The 16,378-nt window shown below is 34.8% G+C and overlaps 1 pseudogene; it reads left to right on the top strand.

Annotated features, from left to right (window-relative positions):
- The first annotated feature begins 7,989 nt into the window (after nt 1-7,989).
- On the top strand, nt 7,990-15,031 carry LOC149210956 (DNA polymerase delta catalytic subunit-like; annotated as a pseudogene).
- The last annotated feature ends 1,347 nt before the right edge of the window (nt 15,032-16,378 follow it).

Below are 16,378 nucleotides of genomic sequence, written 5' to 3' on the forward strand. Positions count from 1 at the left end.
ATATGGCCCTAGGAGTGTTGGCCAAGTTGCCAAATTTCTTTTCTTTCCCTGATTGTTTGGCTAATCCATTGTTGATGTAGCTGCTCGACCCTTGTCTGGCATGTTGTTATGACCCCAGGGCCCAGAGCGCTGACGAGCTTCTTAATAAAGAAATTTCTTTAATGATATTTTTAGTACCAAAAATTTCGTCTAGTGGATTACAAATTTATGGGTTTGAGTTTTATGCTATTGGACTCGATATAGGTTTATCATAAAGTAGTTCTCTTTAATGAGATTATTGAGATTAGATTTAAATCCAATGAATTGCAAATAATTTATGGTCCCAAGCTTCTCATGGATATTTATTATCTTTGAATTTGTCTGGTGCTATTACATCAATATTGAGCCCTCTTTGAAAACAGAAGTGTACAGGACAATTTTTGGAGATAAAAATTGTATTCATACGAAATTATGAATACCCAGGGCTGAAATATAGAGCATCTTTTAAGGCATTTTGTCTGTGTATTGTAGACAGGCATATCTTCTTGGGTTTATTTTCCTCACTCATTCTCTTCATTATTTGGTATTTTTGAGTGTTTCTTATAATCATTAAATTCTTTTTTTCCTTAGAAATATAGTTCCTCACTTACCTCCGCCTGTGTATTAGGTGTTGAAGGTGAGGATGCTGGTACCTTGACAGACACTTGTAGGTTCCCTCCCCCACCATCTCCCCCGCCTCCCCAACCAATAAGAAAAAAAAACATTTTCCTGAACAAAAGTAGCTGAAATGTACTGTATGGTGCATTCTTCACCATATTGAAATATAATGTCTCAAAATATAAGTCATCCACTCTTCTTCTAATATTAATATTAGATTTCACAGTCAATAGGTGGGCACTACAGTCCGTACAGAAGGTGTGCGGATTTTTCTCTCGAAAGTATTCACAACATTAGAGAAGCTTTGCCTGAGATATGGGAAGAAGATGCAGAGAGATCCATAAATGTTCGAGAGTCAACAGGGGCAACTGTAGCTATTGAAACTGTTGTCACTGCATAAGCCAAGATATCGTCGAATAATGGAGTGGGGAACCATGATAATCCCGTTGGAACTTTGCCTCTATGTAGAGGAAACTCCGACTGTCTGTAACCTTGGTACTAAAATGTATATCTGATTTGAAGGATCCTTTATCAAATACTTTAGCGATATCAGTTCTGTTACAGTTGATCAATATATCAGATCACTTTGTAACCTGATTTGATAAAGCATTATCTCTTCAGATGCTATTTTCTTTCTGACTTTGGTTGATCGGATTTTAGCAGCTCTCCATTAAAAGTTAATGTTTATCTCTATCCCGGACTTTGCTTAAAAATGAAGACATTTTGAAAATTTTATTCGTTTATCATGGTTATTCTCCATGCCATCGGAAACACATCCTGATTCCTAAATGTTCAATAAAATCATTGCTCAGATAAAAATGGATGGGAGAGTCATTGGATATAAAATTAGAATACACTCCCTAATATGATTGACATTGTAGGTGGATTTCTAATGGGACTGATTGTTTTGTAATGAAAGAGGGAAAAAAAGTGACATAATAGAAACAAGTACAAATTATCCTCGAGATTGTTGTGTAAAAGGACACGATATAATAGATATAACAGAAAAACAAAATATATGTGGTTGCTTTCATATGTCATCCATGCAGAATGGCAATACTTTTTATTATTAGCAGTGAGTAAAATTTTGTGTATCTATTTTTATTATGTTAGTCTATGGGGCATTCACAAAATTTTCATAATTATAATGAAGTCATAGAGCATTTTAGTAAGTTATATTAGTTTAAAATATTAGAGGTATAATTATGGGTTTTGGAACTTAAATTTCATAAATAGATAATATTAAACGGTTAATCATTATTTAGCTTAACTACCCTAACACCTTTTTACTTAAGCTTCATTTAATCTGTATTTAGCTTAACTACCCTAGCACTTTTCTATTTAAGTTTCATTTAGGAAGGTTAATATGGTCTTAATATTTTTGTTGATATTCATATAAAAAAATTACTAACCACTTGAATACATGGATAACAAGTTTTTATATGCTCCAATTATCTATAGATTTCACATTCCCTCCTCAAGCTCACATAATAATATTCTTGACACCCTCGTACCTATTCATGTGGACTATTCCAAAATTTCCATACATAACTCCATGAGTCACAACACTCCAATAATAGATCTTACAACAAACTAAGCTTAAATTAGCATACAAATCCACCTTCTGCTATTGTACCTATTTAAGTGGTTCATTCCACAACTTGACACTCCATCCTCTCTATGAATGTGAGGGATGACACCATGTGCTACCACACTTAAACATGCATGCCTCAATAATAGGTCTTTCAAAAACCTTGAGGAATATGTCCTACTTGTGTCTAGGCTTTACTACTTGGACTAAACACTCTAGTGTGTTAATGATTGCAACTCTCCATGTTAACTTCTTTGCTAGGCATCACCACCATCAACTCCATCTATTTTCTTTTACCCATGTAGTTATGACACCTTTCTCACTATATATCTTGAACCTGTGTCAATCCATAATTTTCATGTACTCCTTAACATCCACCCAACAATGAATTGTGCTTAGCTCACCTTGACTGGTCATTCCAACCTCATTTGCACTTTCCATATCCATGTGATTTTTCATCCACCCAACTCTCAAAACTAACCTTACACAATTCCATCCCAATAACCATTAAATTATTTTTGTGAAATCCTAGTTTCTTAGTAGCAACATTTCATTAAGCTCTAAATCTTAGGATTCAAGGTTCATTTTCACACCACTCCTCACTAATCCCCCACTTCTTTTTTTAGTCTCCATACTTTAACCTTGGTCACCACCTTTGGTTTAGCCGTATACATAAACCAAGATTAGATATATCTCAACTCTGAATCTATCAAGTGCTGTTGAAGGATCAAATCCTTCCAGATGCAAAATTTTCCTCAAGTTTTTTCACTATCAAAAAGGTTTGTATTAGAAGGATTTGATCATTTCTGTGCTTGATGGATCTGGAGTTGAGATGGATCTATGCTGGTCTAACTACAACCTCCACGTCTTTCCTCTGGTGGTTTCTCTCTTCCACTAATCTACATCTTGTCTTGATTGAAATCTCTTCCTCATTTATCTCTATGCTTTTTCCCAGTGGTTATCTGGCAAAGAATTGAGGCCAAACTCCCTAAATGAGAAACTTCTTAGCCATTACTCTTCATAATTGTTTTTTCCAATGAGTCATTTTGCCATTATGGCCCCAATGCCTATGTGGCTACTTCGTAATTACAGATCACTTTTGATATGGCCCTAGGAGTGTTGGCCTAGTTGCCAAATTTCTTTTCTTTCCCTAATTGTTTGGCCAGTCCAATATGGCCCTAGGAGTGTTGGTTGAGTTGCCAAATTTCTTTTCTTTCCCTAATTGTTTGGCCAGTCCATTGTTGACATAGCTGCCCGACCCTTGTCTAGCCTATTGTTATGACCCCAGGGCCCAGAGAACTAACGAGCTTCTTAATAAAGAAATTTCTTTAATGATATTTTTAGTACCAAAAATTTTGTCTAGTGGATTACAAATTTATGGGTTTGAGTTTTATGTTGCTGGACTCGATATAGGTTTATCATAAAGCAGTTCTCTTTAATGAGATTATTGAGATTAGATTTAAAGCCAATGAATTGCAAATAATTTATGGTCCCAAGCTTCACATGGATATTTATTATCTTTGAATTTGTTTGGTGCTATTACATCAATATTGAGCCCTCTTTGAAAACAGAAGTGTACAAGATAATTTTTGGAGATAAAATTGTATTCATACAAAATTATGAATACCTAGAGCTGAAATACAGAGCATCTTTTAAGGCATTTTGTCTGTGTATTGTAGACAGGTATATCTTCTTGGGTTTATTTTCCTCACTCATTCTCTTCACTATTTGGTATTTTTGAGTGTTTCTTATAATCTTTAAATTTTGTTTTTCCTTAGAAATATAGTTCGTCACTTACCTGCGCCTGCGTATTAGTTGTTCAAGGTGAGGATGTTGGTACCTTGACAGACACCTGCAGGTTCCCTCCCCCACCATCTCCCCCCTCCCCAACCAATAAAAATAGAAAACTTTTTCCTAAATAGAAGTACCTGAAATGTACTGTATGGTGCATTCTTCACCATCTCGAACTTCATTGGATGATGCCTCCTTTCTAAATAACAATTCTTTCTTGTCAATGAAAAAATGTCTCCTTTCTAATAAAAACAAGAAAAGGAATTTTCGTTATGTATCCCATGGAGTATAACCTTTTATATGCAATTGTGTCTTATAACATGATAGTGTTGCACCCTAACCCAACATACAACATTGTAACAATCCTAGTTCCTTTGGGTGTGTTTTGAGAAATGAGGTCATCCTTTTATGAAAATGCACGCCCCATTGGCTCATTGTTATATATTTCAACTTCTTTGCAATAAATGGCCACATTGAGTCACTTGATATCCACCATTCTAGGAGATGCACTGGGATGATCTTTTTCTTGGATATGTGATCATGTGTTTGGCACTAGACTCTAATTCATTAGCATGAAATAGGTTCGAGAGGGGTGTTATGGAAATATGATTGATTCTCCTTTGAACATCTCATATCTGCACATATCTGCGCATAGGTATAATACCAAGCCATGATATTTGTAGATTGGGTCTTTGAGAAGTATGAGGCATGAAATTGGCATTATTTGGTTTAATCCCACACCAACATTTACTCATGAATTGATGAAACCAGAGCTCATGGGCATTCACTGCATTTTCATTCATTTGAATTCACTTATTCCATGTGTGGTTAACTATATTGGAGGGTTAAACATAATTCTGAGTTTTTATACCCTCTCTGCCACCAGTGCTCTACATTATTTTACGTCTTTTCATTTTCCAAGCATATTTCAGGGTTCTTTATTGCATATTGGTGCTCTTCTAAGGTAGCACACCATATCACTTCATCTACCATAATAATTCTTTGGACTCTGATTAGTGGTTTCCATGCATGCTTAATGTGCTTCATATGCATGGCTTTTCAAATGTTGATTTCACAGTTTAATATAAACTGGTGATAATTTATTTAAATATTTTATATACAAAATGATGCTTGTTTGTTAGGAACACTGTTTATGTTTTGAGCACCATATATGGAACCTCGTTGGTTTCAATCCATAATTGCAGAGAGTCAACCAACCAAACTTTCATTTAATTTTCTAAAATCTCTCACTTTAATCCAACTTCTGAATGTTGTTATATAAATGATCGAACAGACACTAACTGTGGTAGCAAACTATCTTGAGGCATTATCTGGGCAGCGAATCATCCCTGAGACATTATCTGAGGCATTGACCTATCTCTAAGGCATTATCTATAGCAGCACATAAAATCTGAGGCTTCACTATGGCAGCAATATGTCTATGAAGCAATTATGAGATAGAAAGATACCTTTGAGGCACTGTTGATGACAACAGATCATCCCTAAGGTATCAATTGTGGCAGCGAAACACCTATAAGGGACTGTTTGTGGCAAAGAATCACCCCTAAGGTTTTCATGTGGCACCAAATCATCTTGAGGTATGGTCTGGGGTTTTGAGGCAAGCAAGGTCTAGTTTGGAGTTGATTGTGGCTGCAATGAGATAGTGAAGTAATGTTTATAGGCAACAAGGAGATATTCTACAGAGATTACTTTGCATTATGCAACAACAATTTAAGACAATGCATTACCCTTTGTAATATGATCCAGAGAACTCCTCAATGAAATTAGTATTACATGCATAGAAGTTTAAACCAACATAGTTTAGAATAATTTTATGGTTTTACACGTTTTCATATATTTCAAAATTTATTTATGTAATGATCCTAACTAGTGTCCAAAAACTTTTCTTCACAGATTTCTATTACATTATTCTATACAAAATGGCAGACCAGGTATTTATGTTGCTTTTGGTATTTGTATTATTTATGTTGTTGATTTAGTTAGAGGTTGGATTTGTTTTTAGAAATAACTTTAAAATGATACTTCAAAAGTTTGTTTGTGACTAGTTAAATGCTTGTCGGAACACTCTGATAAGCTTACCTCAAAGTGTTGGACAGATCTTCAATGCTCACTCAACACATATTTGGTGTTACCGATTCTATTTTCTTATCAGTTTTTTTATCAAGGTTATCTTATTTTTATGTTATTATGTGTTTTTTTAAGAATGTACCCATGGGTGTTGCCGATGCTACTATGGGGGATTCAATGATATTCACTAATTTTATGGAAATGTTAACAAATGCATGAGGGCAAGACACTGCTATGATGATGCATGAGGTAAACTTGAATATTGTCTTTTATATGTTCAATTATCTTATATTCCTTATTATATTATGCTAATTTATGTTTGTGGAATGCAGGCAATCACTAAAGTCATTCCAACCCCTATAACACCTTATAAAACATCTAAGGTAATGATAGTGGTAAAACTTGATCAATATTTTTGTGCATTTAGTTAACTTATTTCACTATATATATTTATTAATATTTATGTTTTTACTAAGCGTGCATTTTGTTGGCATGCAGGATTCATTTATGCCCCTCAATACAACCAATGTTGGCATGCAGGGATCATTAATGCCTCCATATACATCTAATGTTATGCAATATGTAAGATTGAACCATTTATTTATGTGAGTTTGATTAAGTTATTTGTTGAGAAATCTAGGGCATATATTTAATAAAGTTTTTGCACAATGATTCCATGATTTATCAGGTGTTACGAAGAGCTACATCATGCCCTCAAATGGATCACCCCATCCATTTTTTTCTTCTTCTACATACAATACTATTTTAACAAGTAACCCAAGCAATATGTTATTCCAAAACATGATGTCAAGTTACTTTTTTAGGGTTTTTATGTAATCAAGAGGCCTTTTTAGGGTTTCTTAAATTCAAACCTTAGATCATACTCTTTTCCGTTTATGTCATTCTAGAGTTCATCCCATGCCCTAGAAATCAAATCATAGGGAACAAATACCTTAACATTAAGGTTTCTAAATACTAGGGTATTTCTTAAAATATAAACCCATAAATTCAACCCTACTACATCTTATGATGGACCCTTTAAAAGAAAATTATTATACATACCTCATGGACACCTATCTGTACTTATTAGTATTTTGGTTGCCATGATTATTTGCAACTTTACTATACATTTCATTGATCATTTGCCACCTTCATGACCTTATTTTAATGAGTCTTCTGAGATATTGTCATTCTATAATGGGACTTGCTTCTTCATGTGTTCATGAAACCCATGCCTCAGTCATAACAAAAATAATCTTCTTTTTCCTTTTTTTACATAAATTACATAGAATTGTGATTAGATATGTCATTATGAAGACCGAACCTAGTTACATATTTCAACATTATTCATCTGTTATTCCATCTTATTATTTATATTTGTGCCTTGTAGGATGTTTCTAGGGTGACTCCAACAAGTATGCAATCTGTTGGTATAGTGGGTCATGTTATGCCATCTACACCTAGACCAGAACCCCATAACATGCCCTTTACACAATTTGTTGGTATAAAGGGTCATGTTATGCCCTCTACACCTAGAACAAAACCCCATAACATGCCCTCTACATCAAATGTGGGTCTAGTTAGCATTCTCCCACCAGGACCACAACAAGTTTCTTTGAGGAGTCTTATAGACTCACAAACAAGAATGTTAAAGCTCCTACTAGATATTCCTACAAATGTTCAAATCAGACAAGAAATAATTGAACAGATTCAGTTATGGGAAATGTCATTGTTGGAGAGTGTAGCTCCTGCAAGAGATCAACAGGTAAAATTTTTATTTTTTTTTATAATTTCATTTGTTATGTTTAGGATCATTATTTTAGATATGAAAAATAGTTTCATATTTTGGTTGGGTTCTTATTAGTTCCACAATTTCATTGTAAATGCAGGAAGTAAGTGACACTGTGCCTAATGTATCTATAAGGGAACCTTCCTCAATCCCCAAGACTACAAAAATATCATCAGTGACCACAAAAGGAACGCAAGAAGTTACAATCTTGCTCACTTCAGAAGGAAATGTCTTCAAGGATGAAACAGGGCTGAAATTTTATCACTTTATTTTTCGTCGTGCAGAACAATTATTTGGAAATACCATCCAAATGGATTGGAGGAAACAAGCCAATGCAAAAAAAGAGGAACTATTTAAAGATGTAGTAATAGCATTTGCTAATCCTGGATTTGATAAGGAACTTATTTTACAGATTGCAAGTAAATACATGCACTCAAAGAGGTCCAATTTAAGGACAAAGTTGACAAAAAACTTGATGTATCCACGTCCAGCTTGGATCACAGACCAAGTGACGTGGGATGAACTTATGAAATATGCCAAGTTTAAGAGGAAAGTCCTCAGAAATCCAAACTATACGCCATCTGCACAAGGAGGAGCTAAGAGACGCCTACGAGATACAAGAAAAGCAACCCAAGCTAGGGTGCCAAAAATTGCATCTCACAAATTAGGCTCTAGTGGATATAATAGTATTTGTGGTGGTATGGTAAGTGATATTTCCATCTATTATATTTTCTATTTTAGGCAAAGTAACCATGGTCATGTTGAGTTAATTGTATCTTATTAGTTATTTTACCTTATAGATATGATTATCTTTGTTAATGTAGGTTCACCAGTTTCAAAAGGAAGCTTCAGAGGAAGACCTAAACTATGTTGTATTACATGGTTCCCAAGGTCTTCACCAACACATGATAAATTGAGGGGAAAAAATAATTACTAGTTATGGATCCGAGGTTAGTTGTTTATAATATTATATGAATAATGCAATAAATCAATTGGAGGTTTTAATGTTATTATAACAAATTAAAGTGTGTTGTGTATAGGAATCAGGTGAAACATCTGGGAGTGAGCATGGGGAGGAGATACAAGCACATGATGATTTGCTTGTTGCACAAAATCATCCAATAATCATTCCTGAACCTTGGCAGGAAACCATTGTTGAATTTCAGCAAATGGGAGACAAAAATAATGAGGAGGGTGTTCAATGTGATGTGCATTCCACACCCACAATTAATGTAGCGCCTCCCAAAAAGAGGACAAAAAGGGTTGATATGTGTTAAATTTTAATAACTTGAACGTGCATCACTCTAGCTTCTAAGGAGCGCACTAGGTTGTGAGGGTCCAAACATAAACAAAAATGATTGCAACAAATTTTTTTTGAAGATAATTTGTTTTTTTTATGAGTACTTACATATTATGGGCATCACTAAGACTATTTCAGGTCCTAACTTGTATTATTTGTTTGATTATGGTCAATTTGATATGCTTATATTTGTGTTGTATGTAGATGACCTGGTCCTAAAAGTTAGTTAAAAAAACTCTATCCCATGGTGTAAGAAGAAACTGGCAAGTGAAGTTGACATGAAGGACATACACCTCATGTGTTATTTCTTGGTCTGGGAGGTTTGGCTGAGTTGAGGTGAGGTGGTCCTTGAATAGGGGTAAGTAAGCAATTGAGATTCTGAAGAAGTTTTGGATAATGACAATAAACCATAGGCTACTTTTATGATACATATTTTTAAGTTATCAATAGATTAAGATTCAAATTTGGTTGATTCTTCAGGGTACAAAAAGTATATAGGTTCCCTAACATATCTGGTAGAATTTAGTGGTCAAATTGTTGTGTGCATGAGATCCCTTGTCTCACAAAAAAGGGGGGCTCAGACACCAATTTATTGTCCAACTTCGCTACTAATATATGGTTGAGCTGAGGTTGCTGCAAATATGCTCCATGGTCTGAGGTATGCGAGGTACTTAAAGGGCATACTGGCACAATGCTTTGAGTTGCTGCATGCTTTAGTGGATTTTGAGAGGGCCAGGGATGTAGGTGGCAGGAAGAGTGATTCATGGTTTTGTTTAAGCTTGGGTTCAAATATAATATCTTTGTTAGGATGGGATACCCATGTGTGCAAGTTGAAGAAGTCCCTTTCTGGGCTAAAGTAGCCTCTTGTGCTTGGTACTCATGGATTTATGAGTACTTACAGACTATGGGCATCACTAAGACTGTTGTAGGTCCTAAATTTTATTATTTGTTTGATTATGATAAATTTGATATGCAATTTTGAAAACGCTACTATATTGGTATTATGCTTTACCATGTGAATTTGATATGTGCTATTTCATGATGCAAATGGAATGTTTACCCAGTTTTCAAAAAATTCCCTTATCCCACTCCTTCCGTAAGATCTTCCCAATTTGATGGTTGCATTTTTATCTGATATATGAAATAAAAACCTATCATCCTACTCCTTCATGATATTTTTGAATGATGATAACTAGGCCACTTGAGCGTTCTCATTGTCTTAGCCATTAGTAAAATTGTACATCTATACTGGGTCTGAAAGAGAAATGCATACAGAGACCAATAAGCCTGGCATCTGTTAAGTAGCCCTGCCCCTTAGGCATCCCCATATAAGCTGTATTATTGGAAGATTGAGATATTCGCACTATCAACTAAAATAGTTACAAAATGGATTTTGATCCTTCTCAACATTGGTGAGGTCAAAGGACATTGCAGAATTTAATCTCCAGCGAGAGTGTGTAAATAAAACACCATTGGGTGAGACTTTTGTGAAGCCACTTTACAGAAGGTATACACTTTCTCCTTGCTTTTGATTTGTTATAACTCACAAATCTATGTAGGCTTTGGCATTTATTTGAAGCTAGATTAGGATGGGCTTATTTTTCATAGATGACTTTTTATGACGATCGCTAATACTTATTTCATTATTTACTTTTTAACCATCATATGCTGACCATTTTCGATGATGATAAATTGAATGCTCTTTGACCTGTTACCTAGGGCATATTACCAGAGATCCTAGAAGAGTTACTGGCTACCAGGAAAAGAGCCAAGGAAAACCTAAATGTGGTGAACTAAGTGCTTCCTATGTTCATGTTACATGCTTGTATTTTTTCCACTTAGCATCTCAGTTTTTAACTTCCTGTAATCTTGTTTAGGAGGCTAAAGATCCTTTTGAAAAGGCTGTCTTGGATGGCTGAAAATTGGCTTTGAAGGTAATTACAGCTTTTTCAAGTCCGTATTAATTATGGCTTGGACATTGAATAAAAGTAAAACTAGGTATGTTGGTGAAACGCATAAAATAGTTTTGACTGTGTGCACTTGCAGATTAGTGCGAATTCAGTTTATGGGTTTATTGGTGCCATTGTTGGCCAATTTCCTTGTTTGGAGATTTCGTCGAGTGTGACGAGCTATGGTAATTTCACAGTTCTTCCATGGAAAAAAAACATTAAATCCATGGACACCTTGATTCTCCCCTTGTTTTTCCTAGTTGTAATGTTATTGGTGCTTCTTTTACTTATAAGATAGAGATGCTTGCAGTCCTCTCTTATTCTATATATGCATGCATCAGCCATTCACATTGATTATTTTTTGGCATCAATTATATCCATGTAATTCTTTTCTTCCTCCTGGAATAATGTTTTGGGTATGAACTGTAATTGACAATCTTGTACAAATAAGATCGAGTTATTGAATTGCATTAATTAGTCATGTGTACTTGTACAGCTAAGATGATATGCTTAGGCCCTCTTATTATATTTTGATTACAAGTCCAGTTTGATATTTTGACACATTCTTTGTTCCATCAGACAATATCTATTTTACGTATTGTTTTAAAATTTCATATCATTAATCATCTCATTTTTTTTCCACCTATCAGGCCATCAAATGATAGAGCATACAAAGAGGCTAGTTGAAGAAAGGTTCAAAATAGTTGTTGGTTACCAATACAATGCTGAGGTAGGCTATTATTTAGCAACTAAAGGCATTTGTAACCTTTGAACTGGATCAGTAATGACAGGAAGTACACTTGTTGTATTGGTGATAGTCCAAGTTCTTGAAATCATAATGGGTGATCTGATCCTAACCAAGATTTCTACTGTAAAGCTTGATATTATATTTTTATATTTGAATCTAGGTTGTATATGGAGATACAGATTCAGTTATGATACAGTTTGGTGTACCAAATATAGAAGAGGCCATGACACTAGGGAGGGAAGCCTCAGATTATATTAGTGGTACATTTACAAAGGTACAGTGTCAAGAATTTTAAATATCCGTGAAGCCTCTAGAGTTGTTAATGATGTTTTTGTAGGGATGAATGTTTTAATATCACCTTTCTTTTTAAAACTAATCTTCTTTTGACATTCCACTTCCATGAGATCTTTGTAAATATGCACAGGACAAGATGATCAGTTATGATTTTCTATGGCTTATCTGCATCTGTTTGGTGCATCTTTGGCATCTAATCAGTGTGTTATTTAACATATGCTTTTATGCAGCCTATTAACCTAGAATTTGAAAAAATATACTACCCATACTTGTTGATCAGCAAGAAAAGATATGTTGGGTTGTTGTGGACAAAGCCAGATGCTTATGACAAAATGGATACTAAAGGTGACAAACCTAATCTTTTTGTTTCAAAGACAGGCCTTAGTGTTTGTGAAGGCTCAAAATGCTCTTAGAAAAATAATTTGTTTGATGCCTTCTTAATTATTAAATATTCCTGATCTTTTAAATATTCCATATCAACAGGCATTGAAACAATGCGAAGGGACAATTGCCTGCTGGTGAAGAAATTGGTTACAGAGTGCCTTCACAAAATACTCATTGATCGTGACATACCTGGTGCAGTGCAATATGTCAAGAACACTATTTCTGACTTGTTAATGAACAGAATGGATTTGTCACTTTTGGTGATAACTAAGGTGAGAACAATGAATCCTTCTACATGTTTATGACCAAATTTGTTTGACCATTTGTTACTTTTGAAATGGAGAAAATATGATAGGGGGAAGAGGATATTTACATTGCGAGCAAGTCACTTATTACATATTCCTCGTTTCAAGTGTTAGAAGTATATACTATATGCCTAGTTGGGGCAGGCCATGGAAGTTTCCTTTTTAAGTCTGTCATGTTTCTTCTCCCTACATTCTGTACTTGGAAGGGATTCAGTCAATATTTACTGCTAGCAATGGGAGGAAGAAGTGTCAAGGGAGGCTCTTATACAATTGAAGAGAATCAAAACATGACAATATATAATATATCTGCATTTCTAATCTCATCCTGAGAAAAATTGGTTACTGTTTAGCTGCGGTAGAAACAGATGTTTGCAGGTCATATCGTTTATGAAGGCTATCAACATATTCTTAAGGGCATTGTTGTTTGCCTGTGCTAACAATCTCTTTGTTGAGTCAGGGTCTAACAAAGACTGGAGATGACTATGCAGTCAAGGCAGCACACGTGGAACTAGCTGAGCGCATGCGGAAGGTAAATACTGGAAATAAGCTTCTCAGAACAAGTATAATGAATAGTGAAATGCCTTCTGGTTCCATTTCAATCCTATCTCTCTATTTTTATTACTGCAGTGCATGTAAAGACTCTTGTAATATTTTGCTTTTTATTGACAATGATTCCATTGTTCGATTTTTTAAATTGATGTCATGTTTTAAAGCCAAGTTGCCCCTGGTTTACAGAGGGATGCTGCAATTGCTTCAACTATGGGTGATCGTGTTCCATATGTCATCATAAAGGCTGCAAAAGGTGCCAAGGTAATAATTAGCCCCTTCTGTGCTCAGCATAAGTCTCGATATTGCACTAAAAAATGGTTATTTTAATTATTTTGTTATGTTTTATTTGGAGGCATAATTTATAGAGAGATTGTGGATATAATTACTAATGTGTTTACTTGGGCTTAGGCATATGAGAAATCTGAGAATCCAATTTACGTACTGGAGAATAACATCCCTATTGATCCACAATATTATCTGGAGAATCAACTGAGCAAGGTGAAAGACCAAAGCATCATCACTTGTAGTTATGCTCTTTTTGAAAATTTCACGAGTGTTTCAAATATATCTTGATAGATAGTAATTCTTTCCAGCTAAGTGTTTTTGATTAGTGCTTGTTTTTGCTCTGTAGCCACTGTTGAGAATATTTGAGCCCATTTTGAAGAATGCAAGCAAGGAGCTTCTTCATGGTAGTCACACACGAGTAGTTTCCATATCAACTCCTTCAAATAGTGGAATTATGAAATTTGCCAAGAAACAAATCAGTTGTATTGGTTGTAAAACACCTATCAGGTATTTAGTTAATACAAGTAGAGGGTGTCCTGCATGTGGTTTCCTTGCTTATAGTAGTGCACAATTGAGAGTTACTATTATTTCAGTTTGGCGCTTTAGAAAGCTACTAGGGTTCATCTTTTTGATGTGGAAAAATCTATGAGGTTGCATGATTCCATGCCTGCTCTCCTTGTAAGAAACTGTCTAGCTTTCTTATAATAAGATGTCTGGTTAGGTTGCTTCATACTGAAATTCATGATGTTACCTAATTTCATGTTGCTATTGCAGCAAAGAAGATCAGACACTTTGTTCACATTGTAAAGGAAGAGAAGCAGAATTGTATCAGAAAACAGTTGCAAATGGTAAGCTGGTATTCTAATACCATTACTCTTTATTTGGAGAATTTAAAGTAGGCCTTGTGTCTCTTTTTCTCACCTAGATTTTCTATCATATGACACTAATATTTGATCAATGTCAGTGAGGGAATTAGAAATGCTCTTTGGTAAACTATGGACACAATGTCAGCGGTGCCAAGGCTCTATGCACCAAGATGTTCTTTGTACAAGGTTATTGAATGCTATATTTCAAGTATTACATTTTCATAACATGATTTAAATTTACATTATGGATGTATTTTATAACATTTGTGTGATCATGTATTTGTTTTTAATTAATAGGATGTTTTTTATTTTATTTTTACAATTACTATCTCTTTTATACTTACATTCATGTCCTATCCTTATTGCAGTCGTGACTGCCCAATATTTTATCATAAGAAGAAAGATTAAAAAGACCTAACTGAAGTAGAGGTGCAACTAGAGCGCTGGCAGTTTTGAGGATGCTGCCTGTGTAGCTTGTAATTTTTTGTATTATCGAATATTTTTGTTTTCCTGAATTTTCTCTGTGTATGTTTCTCTGATTTAATGGACCAGGGAATTTATTTGGTCCCTGAATCAGGATGAGCATGGTTTATTTATTGTACAGTAATTGTCAAGTCCTTATTATTTAATGTTAACTAGTTCGATATATGTTTTCTCCTTGCAAATGAGATGGAGAAAAAGTCAAAATGGATACATACTTCCCAAGGCATACCCTATAAATGCAATGTGCACGCATATCCCAAATTTTAGGAGAGCACACACTATAAAACATAGATATGTAGGCTTACATATGTATATCCAGACATACATATAGTTGAATGGATGGATGGATGGATACACAAATAGATTGGCAGGAGCAAATCCGAGCCAGAGAAGGACGCAAAAGGATAGGCACTACGCACAAAGAAGCCATCATATTTCTCCCTCTTTCAACAATTTATGCTAATTTGAAAACTTTACTGGTCATTGCATGATTTCACCCGTCAAATGAATAATCCGATGATGATTTGACAATTATACCACAAAATTAAAGGGTATATATTAGAAAGGCCCTTGGAACATTTCTCCCCATCCTCAAAGAAAATTCAGAGTCTCGTATGTCATCTTCATGATACTAATTAGAACGCTTAGATGACCAGCCTTAGCAATCACGATTCACAATGATCATGAATAGAACTGAACCAACCATCTATTGATTTGCATATCAATATTTTTCTGGCTGGTATATTGGATATAAAGTTCCTTGTGATGCTCTGCTCAACAAAAGTCATGCTACCACTCATTTCTTTGGGCATTTTCTAATGAAGTGTGCTACTTGAAGCATACATTTTCTGACTTTCAACTTCTTGTGCACAAGAACATGGCCTTACCTATAGTGCCATTTTAACTTTTACAAAGCTGTCTATTCACATTTATTATGAGGATTTTGGTTAACACCTTTAGGAGAAATCAAACTTGTTGCATTTTTTACATAATGGCGTGCATAAATCAACTAGGGTTGTGTGAAATTATAATTATATTAACCTTAAGGTGAAAGAATTTTGTGGACCAAGAAACGTTAGACTAATTATTTTCAGTACAGATGATAAAGTTTGCGTGATGGTCATATAGCCTTTAGGGTGTACTTTAGTCATGCACATTTATAAAGTACGTGGTACCACAATGGTACTTTGCTGCTATGTCACAAGATTCGTTGAACTTCAACCTTGGGGTTTGAATTTTGGCGAACCTTAATTTTTTTTGAGGTTTGGCAAACTTTATTTTTTTTTTGAGGTTTGGCGAACCTCATCAAACCTCATTATC

Source organism: Pinus tabuliformis, chromosome 1_2 (assembly GCF_031772625.1).
Source record: "Pinus tabuliformis cultivar Carrire ecotype Pingquan chromosome 1_2, CPIR1, whole genome shotgun sequence".
Taxonomy (NCBI): Eukaryota; Viridiplantae; Streptophyta; class Pinopsida; order Pinales; family Pinaceae; genus Pinus; species Pinus tabuliformis.